Source organism: Vitis riparia, chromosome 11, assembly GCF_004353265.1.
Source record: "Vitis riparia cultivar Riparia Gloire de Montpellier isolate 1030 chromosome 11, EGFV_Vit.rip_1.0, whole genome shotgun sequence".
Taxonomy (NCBI): Eukaryota; Viridiplantae; Streptophyta; class Magnoliopsida; order Vitales; family Vitaceae; genus Vitis; species Vitis riparia.
The window spans coordinates 7,907,665-7,932,941 of record NC_048441.1 but is presented as its reverse complement, the minus strand read 5'-3'; the positions used below and the strand labels follow the sequence as shown (position 1 = coordinate 7,932,941).

The following is a 25,277-nucleotide window of genomic DNA, read 5'->3' as shown; positions in this document are numbered from 1 at the left end:
TTTATTATTATCGTACCCCTCATGTCTTATGGAAGCTCATTATAAGTTATCTATGCTATCCAGGTACGCCCCCATAACGCCCACATTCTAAATTTAGTGAATATGTTTGTCATTGTGAACTATGCCTATGATCGATAGTGTTTGGGTGTATTGGTATTTGTTTCATTATTCAATTATTTTTGATAAAGTGCATGTTAGATGATATATTATTTGAACTAAATTTGGTGTCTTGTGATAGCGCATAAGAAGCAATCTAGGTACGCACTCTAAATTTTCTTTCTGATTTGTAATTGGTTTTCTTGTTTAGCATGTTATTTTTTGGAAATCATCTTAGTCTACCTAGATACCCTCAATCAACCGATTAATTGTCACATTCCCCTCAAATTAGTTAGTAGAGACCTTTATAGGGCTTAGAGGGGTACTACCTCCTAGAGGTACTTTCCTAATAGGTAACCTGATCCCTGGACCTAGACTTGGGTTTTTCAAAGACATGCTTTTCCAAAAACTAGGGAGTCATTTTTTTAGGGTTTTATTTCTTGTTTTATTTTCCTTTTAAAATAAAATAAAATAAAATAAGTGGCAATTCCGACTTTTTCCAATTTTTTCACCAAATTAAAAGTGAGTTTCGCTCATTGAGTGGGGATGCATGTGAAAAATGCGGGTCCACAATGGGCTTAAAAATTGAGGAGTTTCTCATGCAATTCTTCAACTGAGATTGGGGTTTCATGGGCTTGGACTACTGAGACAATGTCTTTGTATTTTGCACTAAGTCCTTCAATGATTTTGATGGTCAAGTCTTCATTGTTGATTGGAGCATCCATCATGGTGAGTTCATCGGCTCGACTTTTAATTTACTGCATGTATTCACTGACACTTTGAGATCCTTTAGAAAGATTAGCAAGTTGTCATTTGATTTGCATAACACACCCTCTCGATGGTTTAGCATAGGTTGTAGCCAAGGTTGTCCAAGCATCCTTAGATGTTTTTGAAGAGGTAATGAACGGATAATTGTGGGAGATAGTGATCCAACAATAGCATTAAGGATCAGTTGGTCCTAGCGAATCCAAAGTGAGTATTCTAGGTTGATCGTGTTAACACCATTTACTTTGAGAATAGGGTGTGGGCAAGGTCGGGTTCCATCAATAAAACCCATGAGATTCATAACCGACAAGAAGATTATGTAATTGAATTTTCCATGATGTGTAGTTTGTTGTGTTGAGTTTGAGAGGGGCTTGAGCAGAGACATTAATGGAGATTAAGGAGTGTGTGTTCTTAAACGAGTTGATGATGGATGGAGGAGAAGAGGCAAAAATTGCAAGAGTATTTGGTTCTAGTTCAGCCATGATCTCGTTAGAGTGCTGCTCTGATACCATGTAGAGATTGGGTTGTTGAAAGAAAGGTTTGAAAATAGTTTTTCTATTAATTTTCATTGATATGAAGACAAGTATATATACAAGGTACAATTGACTTTCTGGTGTATCACTTCCTATAATTATTGTGCCTACTTTACAAGAATAAATTGATTCCTAAACATATTAAATCAAATATTTACAGAATATTCCAAAACAATAAACTTTCCCAAAGAGTCTCCAACAGGATCAAGATTTTTATTTGACTTTGTTGAACTTCTTAATTTGTAGTTATTCAAATTATGAGTATCCCTTAGAGTTGGGAAGACATTCGTGGACACCATATGTAAGTGGAATCACACTTATGGTTAGTTTCCTTTATCTCGTGACTCTCTTTAACCATACATGCTCTAAATACAAGTAGGATCATATTTTAGTTCCTTTATACAATGAACCTTTCCATTTTGGTAGGTTCACCTCATTTATAATCTTATTTGTATCATAGTAATGTTAATTGGTTTAACTCATTTATATATTCATGTCATATTAACCTATTATATGATCGTGTCAAAATGACTTATTTATGATTCAACCTATTTTTAACAAATTTTATTCGTATAAATTTATTAATTTTATATTTTTAATTATTAAAAATGATAAGATTTCAATTTATATATTTCATTATAAAGATTAAAAATATTTTATAAAAACATTAAACAAGTGTGGAATAAAACTTTTAATTTATTTTTTATATTATAATTAAGGTTATATAATTAATTAATTAATATTAAAAAAAAAGTAAAACTTAAACAATTAAAAGAAACTAAAATGTAATTTAAAATAATATATTTATAAATTTAAATTTTCAAATAGGCTCAATAGATAACAATCATGTTAACAAGTTAAGTTGGTTAGAATCATATATATTAACAGGTTTAATAGGTTAGAATCATGTTAATGGATTATCCATGTCAACTCTTATATAAATCAACTTTACTTATTTATTAAAAAGATTAAACAGATCATGTTGTATTATCCATATAATAAACAAGTTGTATTCATGTTAGATCGTTATAACATAATTATTAAATGGATCATATTTTGATTGAGTAAATATTTACTGCTTCTTACCCCTACATTATACAAAGCCAATACGACATGATCCATGCAACCCCTAACTAGTTAATTTCCCTTACATAATTTTACTATTTGGTCCCTTCTAACTAGGAAACTTACCATGTAATTGTATAATTGTATTGTATTTCAAAGATAATACTATATAAAATTTAGTATAGAGATTAAAAATAAAAATAATTCAGTTGAATGAAAATGCAAATTTTTTATATTTGTTTTTGTTGCAAAGTTATTAAAACTAAAGAGTCATTTGTGGCCTTAGGAGTGAGTCCACCTTGTTTGGACTTGGTTTAGGTTGTAACCCAACCAACCCCTTAAAGTTATATCCTTATTTTCAACCCTAATTTTAATATTTGTTGGTGTTAAATTCTAAAAGAATAAGCCAAGTATGAGTTTTTAAACACAACTATTCAATCTTAGGAGTTAGGATATGCAAAAGGTTCTAAAACAAGTTATCTATCAAAATTCTTGTGAGGCAATTTTCCTTTTGGGAGGTTTCAAGAAAGATAGGAGCACAACTCAAGTTGAGACCAATTAACATACCTAGTGTTATTCGTGGCTCAAACACTTGCTTTGCGCAAAAAATTTTGCATTTTTTTATTTTTATTTTGCTTTTTAGTTTTATTTTTTTTATTGTTATAAAGTAGAATTTGAATTAAAATTTAGAAGTTCATCAAAGAGATGGGATAAACTTGTAGAAGGAAATTCAATTGAGAATATAAGTCCCATGCATATAATCTCTTTTACTGAAATGGGATCCAAAATAAGATTTAAATTTTTGCAATGAATATCAAACTACAATGAACTAATGATTACTACACAAAAAGTGCTATTTGATAGCTTGTAATTAACTCTTTTAAACACTTTTGAGTAGTAGTTATTACCTTTTAACCCAATTAACATATTAAGGACCTTTGCAATCATTTTTAATCAAATTGTGTAAGTTTTGGTGTTTTTGTTAGTAATTTGATCACCAAAGCAATTCGAGATTGAGGAGAGTTCTATGGAATCCATGGCAAAGCAATGGAAAGCTCAGAAACATGAAGAACCAAAGCTTTGAAACTTTATAGTCCTTTTCCATAAGCAAATCATGAATGAAAGGAGGGAAAGCAAAGAGAGAAATCCACCATGAAGCATTCAAAAGGACAGTCACTGTCAGCCACTTTTGGAGCACTTCTTGGAGCTCAATTTATGCATACTATATGTTGTTTTGAAGCTCGGAAAGCTAGCAATCCAACGCTTCAAACGGTGTGTGATTCGGAGTTGAAATGAAGGAGTTACAGCCATTGGAAGCCAATCACACAAAGCTGAAGGCCAATTTCGCGGGCTGCGAAATCACAAGAGGATGGTTGCAAAATCAGCCTTTGGCTGCGAAATGGTGTCCTTCATGCTGCGAAATTTTGCAACCATCTTGCACGGCTGCAAATTCTCCTGAAGCTTCCCGATATTTGCGACCAACATTTTTTAGATTTTTTGCTTTAGATATTTGATGTCTAAATCCCCAAACTCTCCTTGTAATTCACCTATCATAGGATTCCTTAGTTATTAAGAAAGAACAAAGGGTAAATAGCCTCATATATAATGTTTGTAATTTCCATTACACAAAAGGTCGGAGAGCTTGTTCTCACAGACAACTTTGTATAGTTCTTTTGAAAAAAGTAAAATACAGAGCTTTTGCTCTGCTTTACCTACTCAATTTGATTGTATTGTATTTATATATTTTTCTTACTAGCCAAACAAGTGCTGAGGATGTTTCCTCAGAGAATAAGTGGCTAGACTTTTAGTTCCTTGGAGCTAAGGTTGCCGGGTAAGGCCCCAAATGCAAGAATTGGTAGTTTTGTTGTTTTAGCTATTAATGAAGAGAAAGTGTGACCCATTAATGATTTCTATGTTTTTAGTTAACTTAAAACACCATCAATTCACCTGAGCCAACACTTGGTAAGACAAGTGATCTCCGTCCATGGAGATGCACTAGTTTATCTCTTGCGAGCTTTTGGGAGGTGACTTGAATGTAGGATTTTCTAGAATTGCCAACACTTGGTAAGCTTTTGGACTCTAAGGAGACATCCATTAGTTATCTCTTGCGAGCTTGAGAAGGGAAGTCCAAGGTTAATGATCACCTTGAATGGCAAATGCTTGGTGAAAGGCACGAGCCATTGCAAGTTGCATCAGTGAGAGAGAATTAGTGTTGAAATCCATTAAAGGGAAGCATCTGTACAACGCCGGTTAGAGAATTAACTATATGTTAATTCTCTAATGCGAGGAAAAGAACCAAGTGACCGGAGCTCTATTTTTGCATGAGGAGCCTCTCCTATGAACCTAAAACTCCAAGGAATGTTTTTCTTCATAAGTAATTTCCATTACTTTCTTTTTAGTTAGCTTAAAACAAAACCTTTTTCAACCAAAGTTTATGTTTTCTTCTTAAGCTAACCTTGAAATGAAAAAGCACCAATTTAACTTTGAATTGGTATCAGTTGTAAGTTGAAAACCCTTCCCAGTGAACGATCCTAGAACCACTATGCTATATTAGCTAAAGCTATCCTAATGTATGGTGATATAGGTTATAAATTTTGTTGTTTACTCCCTTCTGAGGACCACAATCAAGGAACACTAGCTGGACATGAATCAGCTAACTAATGGCATATTCAGTTATTTTTGTGATTTTGTAGTTAAAAGTATTAGTTTACTTGGCTTGCAAGACACTAAACTCATATTTGTATGGTGGCAAGTGATATATGCTCTTTATAAAAGATAATTCATTTTCATATGTTATCATACTATTTGTGCTATCCGACCACCCACAAAATAAAGGAAGTGAGTCCCTACATTTTAATGTTAAAGAGGAAACCTCAACTTATGTTGTATGTGATTATCAATTATGCTTTAAAGTGATAATTTCATGACTACTACTTTGGTATGTTACCTGTGGATATTGGACAAATTTTCATTTAGAACATGTCTAAAAAAGCGGTTAACCTAAAATGGAATGACTTAGGGTTTTTTTAACTTCTACAAAAAATTTCCTAAAAGGGGATAGTTGTAAAAGTATTAAGGAATCTACGATAGTTTTTGCCATGTTTAAAGTTGTCTTTTGAAAAGACACCTTTTATAATTTTTATATCAGTCACACATTAAAAAAGAAATTGAATCTATACTAAAGTTGTTTCTTGAAGAGAGACTTTTCATAATTTTCATATCAATTATTAGTATGAGATTGAATCAATCATACCAAATATAATGGTGTTGGTGTTATGGCATTAAAAAAAAAAGTATTCCTTCAACATGTTACAAAATGGTGCATACGAGGCCTTCATATCAACAAGCCTCCTTAATTTTATCAAATAATAATAATAATAATAATAATTACTTAATAGAACAGTCTGTATTACTTGATATAATATTGTGTATTAATAAACTTTGCTAATTTTATCAAATAATAATAATAATAAGGGTTTATTACACTTTACCCTCTAACCTATAACATGTTACACACATTGCCCTATTGAGTTTTAAATCAAGTAATGTACCCTTCATGCTTTATAATTGCATGCAATGTGCATTTTTTGAGTGATAGTGTTACCTTAATTGGATGAAAAATGCATGTATTCTCCACATGACCTATTTAAGTGAAGGCAAAAGTGTCATTTCATTTTAAAACCCTAAGTGAGCCCTCCTTTGCCTTCATTCACCTCCTCTTCCTTATTTCTTCCTCCCCAAATTGGAGTCGAAGCATAGCTGAATCACCGAATTGCAACCAAAGCATATTAGGGAGTGAAAATTGAAAGAAAATGGTGATGATGCAACATTTTTCTAAACTTTCCTTTTCCTCTTCTTCTTCTTCTCCCTTCACTCTTTCTCTCTCTTCCCATTTTCTACTGAAAAATCTGCATGGGTCGGTGCTTTGGGTTAGTTTTATTTATTTATTTTTTTTCAAAAAGCTTGATTTTTTTCTCAAAAATTTCTCCCAATTTTTTGAAACATCAAAACGAAACCTTAACCCTAAAATGAAAGCATAACATAAAAACAAAACCCAACCCTAACCCTAACTTCATGTTGTATACATATATAATGCGATCTTGATGTTGTGTTAGGTTTGTTTGATTGTTGTTGTTTTTGTGGGTTTTTTGCACTTTGTTTGATTGATGAGAAAATCAATTGATTTTTTTTCCTTTATAAATTTTGAATCTGAAACTATTTGAATTAGTTGAAGTGATTTTTTAAATAATATTGTTATTTTTTTGGTAAATTTTTTTTAGTTTGATTCCAATCACCATAAGATTTGTAATCCTGTTTGCCAGAATTCTAGTTTTTTAGGGTGGAATTCTATGAAAATTCCAATCATTGATTGAAGGAAGAAAAAGAGGGTTGGGTTAGGGATTTGGGTGTTTTTGAAATGAAATGACTATTTTGCCCTCAATGACGCAGAGAACACATGCCTTTTTGTCCAAAAAAATTACAGTCTCTCAAAAAATGCCCATTGTATGCAATTATAAATGATGGAGGATATATTGTTCGATTTTGAACTCAAGGAGGCAATGTGCAAAACACAATATAGGTTGGGGGTAAAGTCTAATAAACCCTAATAATAATAATAATAATAATAATAATAATAATAATAATAATAACAACAATAATAACAATAATAATAATTTGGAAACTTTCATGCTCAAGTTGGACCATAAACCTACAAATAGTAAACAATTGTTTTGTTTTTAAGTAATATTAATTAATTAATGGATTAATGCTAAAGGAATTAAGGAAATGTAAAAAACAAATATTTTATGGTCTTCCATCTTATCCAATAAATTAGGATGGACAATGTTTGACAAACAAATGTATTAATAACTATTTATTAACAATAAAGTTTACAACAAATTTAATGATAATAATTTATTAATAATAAAGTTTACTACAAATTTATTAATAGTATTTGAAGGACTAACAAGTTTATTAATCATTATTTATCAATAATAAAGTTTAATACATTAACAAATTTATTAATGAGAAAAATAAAAAAACAACATGATTATACTAGATAAATTGTTGAAATTTCAACACAAATTCATTGAATGAAATTCCCACCAAAATTTACTATATACATGGCCCATGAAACATTGAAATTTCAACAAAATATCGAAGATATTTTGGAAGACTTTAATTACAATTTCCAAGTTCAAAAGCTTACCATATCTACAAATTTGATGTTAAAGTGTAGAAATTTTAGGTTCAATGTATTTGTATGTCGAAACTTTGCACTTTTTGTTGCATAAGTTCAACAACACTAATAGGTTAGATCAACTTTGGCATATGAAAAATAGTGAATGAAATATAGAATAGAAAGTTCATGGATCAAAGTAATAATTAGCTAAGCTATAGGGAGCATAGAATTGCATGAACATGTTAATATTTCTAAAAAAAAATAAGTTTGATTTCCTATGTTATTGTTGTTGTGTAAATTAGTTAAGATGAATATATAATTTTCTACCTTCTAGTAAATATTTTCACTGTCAAATTTAAATTTGTTTGATTTGCTATTCTTAGTGTTGAATATAAACATCCAAATTATAGTTCATGGTTAGATTTTGCCACATTAGACCAAAGAAAAAAAATGGAAAAAAAAAATCCAATTCTCATAGACACTAACCCAAAAGCATTATTCATGACATTGTTTTTAACTCACAATATGTTTAAGTATTTTTATGGTTTTTTTTTTTTTCTGTGTTAAAAATGGATTAGAATGGCTAAAAACTCAATAAAGAAATCAAGTTACTTCCCAAATAAGTGGTCATTGAGTAAAGGAATAAACATTGAGTAAAGTCTATGTTCTGTCAGTGTTATGAAGAGAAACAATTATTTTCTTCCTATTTGACCCATTTGATTACCTTCTTTAGAAACCAAAATTCGATATAAGTTCCCTTGAAAGACTAAATATAACTTTAAAAGTGAACATTTAAAAATTTTCAATTGCCTAGAGCCAATAAAAAAAAGTCAAATGAATATTGGATTTTGTTAGCTAAGTATCAAGAAAACTCCAACAAAAACATTGTTTGTAAAATTCTTAAAAACTGAAAATGGAAGAATATAAACATGACACAAAGAAACACAAACATTTCAAGGGGATTTCATCAAACACATAATGGGCATTACTCAATCTACTCACTTCAACACACAACCGCAAGGAAGGTTACCTTAAAGCTTAAACAACGATTTTCTTCTAGGTGGAAGATCTAAACACTGCTTTTTTGGGTTCAAAGGAACAAATTCAGGGGTGTCTCAACACCAAAGACAATTGTAGGGGTGGCAATGTCCTAGGTTCTAGCATAAACCTTCACTACAAGGAAAAAGATATATGGTGACATTTATAATAAGTCACTATAAACATAGGGTGTCACTACAACATAACGTCACCTTATCCACTACACCATAGAGGGTATAAATTGGTGACGTATTTGGAAGTGACACCAAAGAAGATAAATGGTGACACATTCAGAAGCGACACCATATATTTTTAGTGATGCTTAATTTGATATAGAGTAGTATGAAATATGTAAGGTGTCATATTAAATGCATCATCTTTGAGTTATGGTGTTATGTTAAATGTATCACCTTTAATTAATGGTGTCACATCATTGTAAATGATTATGCAAGATATGGTTGTTTTTTGTTGATTAGTTTGTAGATTTTTGTAATGCTTATTAATAAATAAGACCAACCTGTGTAAATTGTCCATAAATATAATAATCAGATTACATTTAACTTATATTTTCATAATGCTTATGAATTAACTTGTAATACATTACACCATCCAATAATATTTGTATATCAAATGTTCACAAAATGATAGTACATCAAACCCACCAAAACTAAAAAAGAAAAGTGAATACACATTAAAACATGATTTATAAATGCTAAGCTTCCCAACATTCATGTATACCTGCATTTCATATGCATAAAATCGGCTAACCATAAAATGACACAAGATTTGCATCCAAAAACCCAAAATTCTCAATTCCAAATAAAGTAACGTTTATGTCCTATAATTTATGGCATAAGAGTCATATCTAAAAACCTAAATCTTGTTGTCTCTTTCTCCTTTCTTTTTATTCTTCATATTGTCCTCCCAAGAGTGTATACTTGCATTTCATAGTTTAATGAGTTTTAGAGTTCTTATTGAAAATAAAATTGTGATGTTATAAACAATAAACAAATCTAAGTACTAATGTTTTCTTTTTTCTTTTTCCTTTTTCTCATTTTGATATAAAAATAGTTCGTAAAGAATAAGTAATGTTATATAATACCAATGAAAAATTCAATCATATAACAACTAAGGGACTCACCATGAATGATCAATATTTGTATATCAAATGTTCACAAAATGATAGTACATCAAACCCACCAAAACTAAAAAAGAAAAGTGAATACACATTAAAACATGATTTAGAAATGTTAAGCTTCCCAACATTCATGTATACCTGCATTTCATATGCATAAAACCGGCTAACCATAAAATGACACAAGAGTTGCATCCAAAACCCAAAATTCTCAATTCCAAATAAAGTAATGTTTATGTCCTATAATGTATGGCATAAGAGTCATATCTAAAACCTAAATCTTGTTGCCTCTTTCTCATTTCCTTTTATTTTTCATGTTGTCCTCCCAAGAGTGTATACTTGCATTTCATAATTTAATGAGTTTTAGAGTTCTTATTGAAAATAAAATTGTGATGTTATAAACAATAAACAAATCTAAGTACTAATGTTTTCTTTTTTCTTTTTTCTTTTTCTCATTTTGATATAAAAATAGTTCGTAAAGAATAAGTAATGTTATACAATACCAATGGAAAATTCAATCATATAACAACTAAGGGACTCACCATGAATGATCAATATTTGTATATCAAATGTTCACAAAATGATAGTACATCAAACCCATCAAAACTAAAAAAGAAAAGTGAATACACATTAAAACATGATTTAGAAATGTTAAGCTTCCCAGCTTCAAAAATTCTGCCAAATTATTAAAAATAAAAAATAAAACTTCAAAATTTTCAACTTTCCCACACTTTCTTAGCAACCAAACAGAATCATACTGAGAAAAACCACAAAATTACCTAACACTTGGGTGGTAATATACTAGATCTATGCCTTCACCTCCTTCCCATCAATGTCAATGCTAGGAGTTTGGAACTCCACTTCGATGGTGAACAACCAGGTCAAGAAAAAGGTTGAGGGAAAGAGGGAAATGGTTTAAGGTTTTTTTGCTTGGGGAAATGGGTGAAGTGTTTGGATTTAGAGACTTTTATTAAAAGCCAATTTCTCCGTGTAAGAATCCAATATGACAAAAACTATCGTAGAATTGGAAATATTTTCTAATATGTTATATTTTAAAATTTTATTTTTAAAAAGACTGTACTTTCATAAAAATCTTGACATGGGGATGATAAGAAGATTTTTTTAGGATGAGTTTTTTTATTATTATTTATTTGGCACATGTATTCACTAGTGGACAAATTGCATGTCTTTTATCTAATGAAGATACAATTACGAGTACATGATTAAGTTATGTGAAGTTTACTATAGCTTTGAAAGCTCAAGTATACATGGACTAGTGTAACAATTAAATTTGAGATACAATGAAAATAATATGCTTCTTAGCCATTTTGTGCATTAGTCACATTCATTTATTTTATGATTCCTAAACAAGAACTCTTTCAATTTTTTGTCTATAATGTTATTACATCATGTGTAAACAAGGATAAAAATATTAGTTTCGATGGATGTATTGATAATTCGGTTTTACGAATATATTGAGAAATATTGGTGCATATTTTGACATAAAATATTGATGGAAAAAAATTGATCAAAACTCATGGAAATGTTGGAAAAAACTCTTAGAAATGATAAAAGAAATATAATAAACATGTTGAAATTGTTTTATTGAATAAATTGATATATATATATATATATATATATATATATATATAATTTGTGATAAGAAATATGAATCTTGTAAGTATACACTCATTATTAAACCACCTTAAAGATTTGATTTCATTAAATGTCAATAATTTGTACATATTATATTGTAAGGACCTTTTAGTACTAAAATGATAATCGATGTGGTTCAATAGCATTGCTAGATGAAGGATTCATATTTTGTTGGAGACAATATTAGTATCGACTCACTGAGTCTCGATAGTATTAATTAAAAATCTGAACATGCCATGCATAGATCTCTTGAGTCTTACCCATTACTTCTATATGGATGGGATACTTGAGGTTCACCCATGTGCTTGTTACAAATCCTTCTTGCATCTGATATGAAATGTGGTATGACATTTATGCAGAAGGAGAATAGTTAAACATACCATAGTCTTCATCGGTTGAACTTGAGCCCATTGCATAATCTTGAGGAGGTTGACCATAACCCATCATATAAGGAGGGTAAACATTAGCCTCAGTTAGTGAGTCACTAAATTGAGTCCTTATACTCATAGACTCAAAACTAACTGAAAATGAATCCTTGTTAAATGGTGTCATCCTTCATTATGTTCCTCTATACGACTTCTCAATGACTCCTATACTTGGACTAGCTCCTCTAAAGCCATGGTCTTTATATTATGCGTAGTGCATGAAATCATCTTCACAAGTGGATGAGCTCATTGGATATTTACTTTGTTGTTGTTATCTAACATTATTTCTATCATTTCTAGTATCATCATTACCTCTATCATGGTTCCACCTCCTCTAAAAGCATCAAAATTAGAAGTAGAAGTACCAGTAGTGTTAGGTCTACTACTTTGTCTAATACTTGTGGAATCAATTGAAGGTTAGGAATTTAATGCCTCCTGAAATGAATCCCCTATGTCTTTGTTGAAACTCTCACTATAAACTTCTTCAAATAACATTCGTTTAACATCAACACTTAATTCTCAAGCATGAGCGGCAATTCATGGATTGGGATTCTCGACATCATCATTTAAGTTTAAAGGTCTTACTCATTGGAACAATTGATTCTCCTCTTTTTCACCCACCTTCAAGGAGATCAAGGCAATCTTCATCAATAACTTTATCATTTTCTGTCTTTATATCGTGTAACTCTAGTTTCATATTATAATAACCAAAAACTAATTTTTGAAGTTGAGGGTAACCCAGACGACTTTGTTGGTTTATGTGGATGAGAGCGAAAGTACTCCAAGTTCTCTCACAAGCAGAATATGATGTAGTTAGTGATAGAACTTTGGTGGCTAGCTTTCTCAATGTAGGCATACAGTTTCCATGTATGACCACCATTCAACTGTAGCCAAATTTATAACTTTATGAATACTTACGTTGTAAATCTATAATAATGATTATAAATTTTAGTTTCCCATTAACAAATAGTACTCACTTGGGACTATCTATGACCTCCCTATGATTGTCGCTTGATCTTTGAATCCTCTCTTCTTATCTTGATAGAGTATAAGCTATGCATTCAATATTTAATATATTAATATCATATTTTTATTAAATGTTGAGATAAAATGATGAGTGAAATTATTGTTTGATTGGATCGGGTAATATAACACTTTTTAGTTTACCTCATTTCCAAATTGATCAAGCGCTTTGGCCATTGGGTCTATAGTAAAAACCTCATGGATAGCTTGAAGTAGCTCAGGATTTATACCAACTCTAGGCCTGTATTGAAACCTTAGATTTAGGAAGCATGCTACAACAGTTAAGTAAAATTAGTATTTTGTAAAAGAAAATTAAATAATTTAAAACTAACAACTTAGGAAGATAGATAAAACTTAATTACTTGTTACATGAAGTGGATGTTTGAGTGTTTTCTCCAGATGACCTTTAATTCTTTGTGTCATGCCTCAAAACTCATTCAAAGGGCAAGTTTCACACCTTAAGCCTAAAGGCTCAAAGTGGAAATGACACAAACAATTATCTTGTAGCTGGATGGTTTCCAATTACTAAATTCATGTTCATGGTAGTAAAAATAAATAAATTCTATAATCCTAAATTCTCAACTTTAAAACTAACACATCAACCTAAGTGTTATTTTTCAAATAACTCCAAACTAAAATAATTTAAACGAGAATTAAATTTTAACATCTAAACAATGCCCAGAATAAAGTTTGAACCAAAATTCTAATAAAGAAAATTCCCTAACCTAACCATCACTCATTGGCCGAACTAAGAGTAACTAAAAAATGTCAACGAAAGGGAATGAACTCAAAGCCCAATAAAAAATATCAATTGAGTTTCATGGATCAAACATTTTCAATTATAATTACAAACAAGGTCTAATCATTTTTGTAAAAACTTTTGAGTTCAAATGTGCTAATATATTCAAAACTTTTTAACTAAACATAAATATATCTATTTCAAAACAATTTCATATCAGATTCAAATCAAGTACATTCAAAATATTTTTACTTTGGTTATCAAATAATAAATGGAGTCCTCCATTTAGGTGGGACTTCATAAATGAGTGGCTAGCCTCAAATTTGTTCCTTTTAAGATGGACGAAACCAAAGATCAACAATTATAACCCCTTGACTAGGGCCATAAGGTCAACTATTATAATCCGTTGACTAGGACCGAAAATGTCAATAATTATAACCCGTTAACTAAGGCCGTAAATGTCAATAATTATAACCCATTGACTAGGATCATAGAAACCAGAGTCAAACACTTTATTTCATTAATTCAAACTTATAAAATAAAGCATCATATCTCCACAATTATCATTTTTATAACCAAAGGAAATGATAAAACATATTTTTAATGCAAAATATATATATATTGATCCATGCATATAAATAAAAATTTTCATAATTCAAAATAACATATAAAAAGAAATATTTTCTTTTACAAAATCTGTATTAATTTCTCTTGCCTTGAATAAGCACTCACAATCTTGAAGAATTATTCTCACCTAACATAATATCATACACAACTATTACTATTGAATATTTATCTAAAAGTGTAAAGTTGAAAATCTTAAAAATATTTTATTTAGTATTGGGAATCCTAATTAATTTCCTATGTTAACATTATTTACCCTAATATTATATTCAACTTTTCAAACAACGATAATTTAATTAATGAGTTTCCAAATTTTTATAAAAGTTGGGTTCCTTCCAAAATTTATTCATAATAGTTTATTTCTCTTTCCTAATTTATCTAAATTAAAACCCTTAAGAATATTTATCTACATTAAATCGTTTTATTAAGAATAATAATAATGATAATTATTTCGATTCATTAGCCTCATCTTACATTCTCTTACCTTTTGATTATTATTAATACTACTTTCCTCCACAAACAATACACAAATGGATTATTATTATTATTATTATTATTATTATTATCATAATTGTCATGATCATCATAATCCTCATCTATGACATGTCTTTGACTACCTCCCGTTGTGCCACATAATTGAGCTTGAATCTCTTAGATATCTGCAGCTTTCTTTACTTTTGCTTTACTTTTTTTTTTTTTTTTTTTAATGCAAAAGCTCTCTTAACTCTTATTTCACTTTGGGAGGTACTCTTAAGACACATTTTGGTGTTTGCGTTCAAGTCTATATGTGATAAATGAAATTCAAATCAAGTAATGCCTCCACTCTTAATTAGTAGACCATAATAGTTACAAACTGTGTCATTTCTATTTCCCTCCACAGGTGTACATTACTTCCAAGCAAGATCTTGTCCCATTGCACCACTCCTATATGCACTTCCACTTCCATTTCCACTAATCATTCTCTATAACTTGTATAATTAAACCATTAATTTAATTTCTTAAATATATTGAAAAAGTACTAATTAGATTATTAAAATATAGAGCAATGCATATGAGTTAAATTGGATATACAATAGATTATAATTTAGCTTGAATATAAAACTAACATTAAATTTAATTGCAACTGAATGTGAAGTATAACATGAAAATGAATAAACAATTGATCACTACAATTTAATTTCAGAAGTATACTAATTGTAAAAATACTAAAATTAAATCATTATTTTAATTTACTTAAATATATTGGACATGTACTAATTACTTAGATGACTAAAATGTAGAACCATGCATATAAATTAAATTGGATATATGATAGAGTATAATTTAACTTGAATATAAAAATAATCTTAAATTTAATTGCAATTGAAAGTGAACTACACATAACATGAAATTGAATAAACAATGGACTATAATTAATTTCAATGCTATACTAATTTTAAAAGAAAAACTAATCCATTTTTTTTTTTTTTGTATTAAACCATTATTAAAAAAAAAACTAATAATTTCTATCATTTAAATTATTAAATTTCTGCTAATTGTATAATTTAAATTGACTTAAGTGCATACTTGATACTTTAAATTAATTAATCAACCTTGATTTGGAGTTCATATAACACTTGAACACCAAATTCCCAAATTGATAAAATTTTGAGAATAATCACAAATAAAATTTGAGCATTATGAAATTAAGATAATTTCAATTGAATTATGGATGAAATGGATTGAGAATAAAGATTTATAGAAAATTTTAGGCCAAAATAGTCATTGGATGGGGATTTTAACGATACAATTCATTTTTGGATGTTAGATCAAAATCTAGATAAAATTTGACCATTAGATCTTCAAATAATCATTGAAATCTTGTCCTAACCATTAGATCAAGGCCATATTTTTAATCTTGGCCCTTGGTTAGGCATTCGACCATTGGGATTAGCTTTAAAAAACACAAGTGTAATTATGGTCATTGGATCAAGGCCAGATTTAATCTTGGCCCTTTAGATTAGGATTTTAATTATTTGAATGCACCTTTAAAATACACGAGCATGATTCTGGCCTTTGGATAAGGCCAGATTAAATTCTAGCTGTTAGATGAAGTCCAATTTATGCCACCAAAATAATCAGCAAAATCAACATTTTTTTCCAAATTTATCGCCAATTTTTTTTGCACTTAGGGACGAAAACTTTGTTATGTCACCAATTTTTTGTTGCACATTGATATATGGACGATATATCACTGATTTATTAATGATTTTATGGAAACATCAATTGGTTGAGATTTTTGTGATCTATTTCACTTCAGCCATGGTCGATATCTAATTTTTCACTAATATTTCTCAAAAATTTCATAATTTTTTTGTTCTTGTGTGTGAATGATAGATAACATTATGGGCCAAATTGGGGCACCTATTTGAGCTAACCCAATCTAACCTAGTGTGGACCTGCATTTTTCACGGGCATCCCTACTCGATGGCGAGTGTTGCATTTTAGAGAGTAAAAACTGTATTTTATAAAAAGTGGCCACTTATTTTTATTTGTTTAGAAGGGAAAATAAAACAAGAAATTAAAACCCTAAGAAAAATGACTCCTTGAACTTTTGGAAAAACCCAAGTTTATGTCTATGGATCAGGTTACAAGCCTTAAAAAGGTCTCTACTGACTAAGTTGAAGGAAGTGTAGCGATTAATTGGTTAAGCAATGGATATTAAGGAGATAAACTAAGTCATGCATAATGAAAGAGAATAAAATAGCAAACAAGATGGAGATGAGGGCATACCTTAGCAACAAAAGGTTATACAAGGTTACTGTGTTATAACAGATACAAAAATAACTCACATGTATCACCATAACAAAGCAAAACTGATTAACAATCAACAAGTATATCATCTAGAATCAATAATCAAATGACGAACATCTCATATGTTGGGCCTCACCAATGTCCAATTAGTTTTTACATGAATTAATTCCATAAATTCTATTTTCCCGGTGATCATGAAAAATGAGCAAAGGAATTTGGATGAATTTCATTATTTGTGGAATTATAGAATTTATTCATTTTATTAAAAATCAAGGAAATCAGAAAATAAAAAAATAAAAAAGAAAATGCACACCATAACAAAATTTGGCAGCAAATTTATTAAGAAAACATATTTTAGCGACCTAAAAATTTCTAAGGAGGAATTAAAAAAAAAAAAGTTAAAGAATTAAAAGTATTTGAAAATTAGATTTTGAAAACAATTTTTTTTAAAAAAGCAGGCATGAAGCATTGAAGAATGAATCACAGGGGTTATAAAATAATGGATGGAAGGGTGGCCATGCAGGAATGGGGCCCGGGGTGCAAAACAGCTATTAGTTCTCTCTGAATTTCTCTTCCTGCCGACCTTTTGGTTTGACCTAGATGTTTATGCCAGCTGTAGGAAATCACGCATGAGAAGGCAATCCATGAGCAACTACCTCTTCACTCACTGAAATAATCAGCGACTGCAGGAAATATCGCGAGGGTTGTTTCCGGAATAAGGTTGAGGAAGGCGTTTTATGACTCTATCAGACCATCATCCCCAAGGGGACCAAATCTGCTGAGGTTTCGATCCATTGATCCTACTGCCAAGTATTTTACATCTGGACCAAAATTTACACAAGTTGCTTTGCCCATGCCAGACAAATCAGAGAATATTTTGACACAATTTCGCTTTGATTTTATATTAGCAACTTGGTAAACCCTTATATCTGAGCCTCAATTTTGCGTAGATCCTTCGGAATCAATTTGACAGCAGCATTCCCAAACTCACAGTGAGCATCCGAGTTATTAAGATATCATTGAGGGTGCAGGGTCTCTTCAATGAGTCATTTACATTTTCCAGGGCTCCAATATCATCAAACGTGACCTCAATGTCAGATGGTGGAATAGCATCAGCTAGAAGTCTTTTCTCAAATTCATTTTCTGTTACAACATCCTTGAGTGACTTTTTCAAGTTCTTAGACTCATTTTCAATAGCCTGAAGAGTTCCGATTTGTGAAGAAACTGTTCGGTGACTAAGAAAAGAAAATGGAAGAAAACGATGGAGCCATAAAACAAATATTGGAGGGACGGAAGTTTATTTTTCTCATTACTAGAACAGAGGTTGGTTGTACTCTGTTTATATATACAAAGGCAGAGTGTTCTGTTTTGCTTACTAATCTGCTAACTGATCAAAACAAAATTTAACAAATCTCTAACTAATAGCTGACACGGCATGAGCTTCCGGAGAGGACATGGTTGAAGCTGTTGCAATTCCGTTCTTCAGTTGTGCACGGTTTGTCTTTACACGCCCCTTCAAAGAAAAAGGGGATTCTTTCACCTGGAGTTTGCCCTTAAGTTTCAAGAATTGAGTGATTGAAAGTGGTTTTGTAAACAAATCAACTATTTGATCAACTAAAGGTACAAACCGTATATCCAATTCTTTTTGAAGTACTTTATCACGAATAAAATGCATATCAATTTCAATATGCTTGGTTCTAGCATGATAAACGGGATTAGCAACTAGTGAGGCAGCTCCTTGGTTATCATACTAGATTACCGGTTTTAATCTCAATTGAAGACCCAATTCTGTTGCTAGGGACTTGAGCCAAATCACCTCAGCTGTCACATGAGCTAAGGCCCAATGTTCTGATTTGGTGCTAGACCTAGCAACAACACTTTGTTTCTTTGAGTTCCAAGGAATAAGATTGCCTCCTAGATACACACAATAGCCATTTGTTGATCTTCTATCATCCGGACAGCTAGCCTAGTCTGCATCTGTGAAACCCGCAAGATTTAAAGATTGGTTTGGCTGGACATGCAAACCATGAGTGATGGTGCCTTTCAAATATCGCAGTACTCTTTTACAAGCTTCCAATGCATCTCTGTTGGACTTTGTAGGAACTGACTCAGCTTACTAACCATGTATGATATATCAGGTCTTGTGATTGTAACATATTGCAAGGCTCCAACTGTGCTTCTATACATGGTTGGATTATCCATAGGATCACCATTTGATTTGGAGAGTACTTTTCTAGAAATAGCTGGTGTTGGTAAGGGCTTTGCTACAGCCATATTTGTCTTTTGAAGCAGGTCAGCAATGTATTTGGACTGAGTTAAATAGAGACATGTTTCATCTTGAAAGGCTTTAATTCCTAGGAAGTAATGTAATGAACCAAGGTCCTTTAGAAGAAAACTCTTATTGTGGTCATGAACCAAGTCCAAATTGTTGTGCTATTATTTCCAGCAATCAAGATGTTGTCTACATATACCAATAGCATTAGTATGATTCCTTTAGTCTTATATAGGAACAAAGATACATTAGACTTTGAATCTTGAAAACCCCACTGCAATAATGCATCTTTAAGTCTATCAAACCAGGCCCTTGGAGCCTGTTTCAAACCATACAGAGCTTTCCTCAGTTTGCAAATATGATGAGGCTTGGTAGGATGAATGAAATCTTCAGGTTGAGACATAAACACATTTTCTTGCAGATATCCATTGAGAAAAGCATTATTGATGTCCAGTTACCTAATTTCCTATCCTTGAGCAATTGCTAGAGTTAATACAACTCTAATTGTGGCAAGTTTAATCACAGGACTATAAGTTTCTGAAAAATCCACACCTGGGGTTTGATGGAATCCCTTGGCAACTAACCTAGCTTTGTGTTTATTAAGAGCAAAATCTAGGTGAAACTTCAACTTAAACACCCACTTATTGCCCACTACATTATATTGGGGTTGATAAGGTACCAAGTCCCATGTGTGATTTCTCATTAAAGCCTTGTATTCTTCTTTCATTGCTATCTTCCAATTTGGATCAACAAGAACTTGCTTTACACACATAGGTTCAATAGGACCAAGTGAGAAACTTAAGGGATGTTTGAGGGCAGCATACACTTTTGGTTTAAAAATGCCAGCTTTGGCTCTAGTAATCATGGGGTGACATGGAGCTGGAGCATGAGCAGATAAAGACATAGATGGTTGTGAGGTAGGTGAGGTATGAACATCTAAGAGTGGGGTTTGAGTTGGTTGTGGTAACCCATATTGGATTCCAGAAGCTATGGTGGAAGCTACTGGAAGTAAGTTTGTTCTAGGCCTGATCATGTCCCTCACTACAGCTGCATAACACAGAACAAAAAGTTGTGAATAACGATGAAGACTCTTGAAGAGATATGGGATGAGAAACATCATATTTCAAACCAAGTAGTTCAGAATAAGGGAATTCATGCTCATTGAATATTACATTACGAGAAATGTAAATTTTTCCAAAAGGATGTAAACAAAGATAACCTTTATGAGTTGAACTGTAGCCCAAAAATAGGCATTTAGAAGAGTGAAACTGCAACTTGTGAGAGTTATAAGGTCTCAGATGGGGAAAACAGGTGCATCCAAATGTTTTGAGGAAATGATAATCTGGTGTATAACCAAACAGTTTTTTGGAATGGTGAATCATGTGAAAGAATAGGAGTGGGAAGCTTATTAATCAAGTAAACAGAGGTTGAAAAATGCATTCCACCAAAATGAGGGTGGTATAGACGCTTGGGCTAATAAGGTAAGACCAAGTTCTACAATATGACGATGTTTTCTCTCTGTTTTACCATTTTGAGCAAGAAAATTTTGAAATGAGCTATATTCTCCACCTCAATCTGTTTGGACACACTTGATGGATTTATTCAGAGATTTTTCTATTAAAACCTTGAACTGTTTAAAGACTGAAAAGGCTTCAGGTTTAAATTTAAGGGGATAGATCCATGTGTACCTAGTATAATCATCCAAGAAGTGAATGCAGTACCTGTAATCAGCAGTGGAATTTACAAGTGATGCTCCCCATATATTCGAGTGAATGAGCTCAAGAAGGGCAGTAGTTTTGGTTTCTGAACTTGGAAAATGTAACACATGACTTTTACCATATTGGCAAGCTGAACAGAAATCTGAATTGAAGAGCTACAAGTCTTTATCACTTGAATTAAAATTCTGGTAGGGGGATGACCAAGCCTTCTATGCCAGACATTGGGATCATCATCAGAAACAATCATTGAGCAACAAACTGAATTACAAGAGTTGTTTGGATGATAACTGCTAATAGACATGTTAGAATTTGAAGTAAAAGGCCTTGGAGTTTTTCTGTTTTGGGATGCAGCAGTAGGTTGAGGTTCAGTCAGCAGGTATAGGCCATCTTTAAGTCTCCCTAGCAGTAGCACATTCTTTGTAGTCTTGCCCTTTACAAGGCAAAAGTCAGAGTGAAATTCTATGAATATATGATTATCAGCAGTAAGTATGGAGATGTTGACTAAGTTTTTAGTAATTTTAGGCACTCTAAGGATGTTTTTGAGGTGTAATGCTTTGACATAAGGTATTGGCAAATATGGGTGACCTATGTGTGTAATGTCAAGACTCTTACCATTTCCAATCATTAGCTTCTCCTATCCTTCATATCGTTTCTTCAAGCTCAGATTATTCATCTAAGCTGTAACATGATTTGTAGCTCCACTATCAGCATACCAACTTGGGTCAATCACTATATCTGGTGTGGCCATGTAGACTGTTGTCTTATAGTTGTTGTTGCTGTTAGTAGAGGATGATGTAAGCTGAAAGTTCTCATTCATTCTATGCCAGCAATTAAGAGCTATGTGCCCTTGTTTTCCACAAATTTGGCAAATAGGTTTATTTCCATTGCTTTTGCCAAAAAAACCTCCATTTCTTCCTCTGCCTCGACCTCAAGGGTTCAAGTTTCCTTTTCCACGACCATGATTTTCTCCATTTTTATGAGCAACAAAATTGGCAGATAAATGGTGTGAATATGAATTGGTTGCATATAATTGCTCAATTCTATTTTCTTGATTGAGTAGAAGAGCATGAATCTCCTTTAGAGAAAGATGATCAGTGCTATTACGGGTGGTAATACTGGATACAATTGGATCATATTCTGATCCTAGTCCTGCTAAAATATAAAGTATCAAATCTTCTTCACTGACAAAACAGCCAGCCATTGCATATTGATCTGCAATATTTTCCATCTTAGCAAAGTAATCACTCATTGTCATAGATCCTTTTCTTAATGACTATAATTGCATCTTGAGTTGTAGCAGTTTTGCTTTTGATTTTGAGGTAAACAAGTGCTCCAAGGTTATCTAGAGTTCATGTGAAGTGGTGCAGCGAACAACTTGGCTCAGGATTACAGTTGATAAAGACGAAAGCAACCAACTCAGTAGTAATTCTTCTCTGTTCCATTGTTCAAATTCAGGATTAATAATCCTGACATTATGTCCGTCTCAATCTTGAGATTCCAGGAATTCTGGTGGTTGTAGCTTTGTGCCAAACAGGTAGCCTTCAATGCCATGACCTCTAGCTGCAGGTAATACTTGAGATTTCCATATATAAGAGAAAATTATCTCGATCGAGTTTGATTGAGTGTGTTGTGCTAAGAGTGGTTGTGAATGGAGAAGACACATTTGCCTTTTGCAACACGTTCAGGCTTGGTGCAGCAGAGACAAATCCAGAATGTGATTGAGACATTCTCTTGCTTGAAGAGAGAAAAATGAGAGCTCTGATACCATGTGAAGAAACTGTTTGGTGACTAAGAAAAGAAAATAGAAGAAAATGATGGAGCCAGAAAACAAATATTGGAGGGACTGAAGTTTATTTTTCTCATTACTGGAACAAAGGTTGGTTGTACTCTGTTTATATATACAAAGGCAAAGTGTTCTGTTTTGCTTACTAATCTGTTGCTAACTAATCTGCTAACTGATCAAAACAAAATCTAACAAATAGCTGGCATGGCAGAAGCTTCCGGAAAGGACATGGCTGAAGCTGTTGCAATTCTGTTCTTCAGTTGTGTGCTGTTTGTCTTTACACGATTCCACACTAGATGCTGTCACTAGTCAAAACCAGCCTTGTATCGGCATCAGCTTCAGGAATTGCACACCTAAAAAAAGGTGGCCATGCAGGTATGGGGCCCGGGAGAAGATGCAGTTTCTGCAAAAGGAGTTCGCGGGTTCCAGATGCTTGGTTTGAAGAGTTTGGTCGCAACTCGATCATGAATGAGTCTTCTTCTGTAGAACCACTTGTGCATGAACTCAAATCAAAGGCAAATTTTGGAAAGTCTCTCTGGTTTCGGATCTGCTTGTTTCCGGGAAGACTGGAAAGTAAGCACTGCATCATTTGCGATATAGCAGGATTTTGCGTAATCTGACTTAGTGAATCGCTATCTAACATGGAGCCAAACATGCTTTCACGCTCTGGGAGATCAGGTCCACCCAATTGGGTGTTGGCGTCCTAACATCACCACGTGGTTTTGACCTTGTAATGGTGTTTGTTTCTCTGGAGCAAGTAGAATGCCCCATCATCGTATTTATCAATGCTGTCAAAAAGCCTCCCAAGATTGCATCTTGCTCCTGACATTCTGCACCCCTGATACTCTGACTCTTAGTTTATATGTTTTGCGTCTGAGAAATCAAAGCACTGCTTTTATCATTTCCGTGCGGTCAATTTGCCGAGTATAGAAGATAGAAAGAAGAAAATAGAGAGAAAGAGAGAGAGGGTTTTTATAGAAGAAGTTGAATAAAATGCAATACAATACCTCTGCTATATATATAGCAGGGATTAGGAAAACAGAGAGGCTTACAACAAACTCAACAAACTAAACTACTAGTTGTTAAGCCGTTTTGCTACTTTTGCCTAATTTGCTCCCTCAAATGAATCCTCCGGGAACCACTGAACCTTCCACCCTCTAGGAACCACTGATTTGCTCTCTCAAATGAATCCTCCGGGAACCACTGAACCTTCCACCTTCTGGGAACCACTGAACTCACAGCAAGCTTAATCTCCATTCTTTAGATCAAGAGAAGTAACAGTAAGCTTCCCACGCAGCTTGTCAAAGAACTTGAAAGATAAAGGTTTTGTTAACACATCTGCAATTTGATCCTCAGCTGGTACATGATTGACCACCAGCTTTCTTTCCATTACTTTCTCCCTGACAAAATAAAGGTCTAACTCCATATGCTTAGTTCTTGAATGCAAAACTGGATTAGCTGAAAGGGAAACAGTGCTTATATTGTCACACCAAATTACAGGAACCATAGTCATCTTAGATTTGAGTTCAGACAAGAGGGACTGCAACCATAACAGTTCTGAGGTCAAGCTAACCAAGCTTCTATATTCTGCTTCAGTACTAAATCTGGAAATAGTGTGCTGCTTTTTTGAGCTCCACGAAACCAAGCTTTTCCCAAGAAAAACACAATGCCCAGATGTAGACCTTCGATCATCAACATCACTCCCCCAGTCAGCATCACAAAAAGCCATTAAATTCATAGTTTTTGATGGTTTCAACACAATACCAAGATCTGTAGTGCCATTGAGATACCTTAAAATTCGTTTGATAGCCTTCCAATGAGTGTCTAAAGGCTTTTGCATAAATTGACAAACTTTGTTAACACTAAAAGCAATCTCGGGTCTAGTGATGGTTATGTACTGCAAAGCTCCAACAACACTTCTATACTCAAAAACATTATCAATTGGATCACCCGTTTCAGCTGAAAGTTTTAGACCAGAAAGCATAGGAGTGGGAAGCGACTTAGCTCCATCCATTTTAGTCTTCTTTAGCAAATCCTGAATGTATTTTCTTTGAGAGAGATGAAGTCCAGCATCTGTAGTTTTCTTTACCTCAATTCCCAAAAAATAGCTAAGCTCACCAAGATCTTTAAGAGAAAACAAACCACTTAACTTTGAGATCAGCTCTTGAATCTCTTGACTACTACTTCCTGTCACCACAATGTCATCGACATAAACAAGAACAAAGAGAGAAGAACAGTTGGTAAACCTTACAAACAAGGACTGATCGGATTTAGTGGAAGAAAAACCAAACTGTTGAAGAGAAATCTTGAGTTTGTCAAACTAGGCCCGAGGTGCTTGCTTCAAGCCATACAAGGCCTTATGTAGTTTGCACACTAGCTTTTGGTCTTGATTGGTTCTACCATCAAAACCTGGAGGTTGGTCCATGTAAA

The 25,277-nt window shown here is 32.5% G+C and overlaps 1 non-coding gene across 1 annotated transcript; it reads right to left on the bottom strand.

Moving 5' to 3' along the window:
- Nucleotides 1-22,153: 22,153 nt before the first annotated feature.
- LOC117925770 lies at nt 22,154-22,253 on the bottom strand. The gene has a single exon (XR_004653036.1). It is a non-coding gene; the product is annotated as a small nucleolar RNA Z247 (small nucleolar RNA).
- Nucleotides 22,254-25,277: the final 3,024 nt, after the last annotated feature.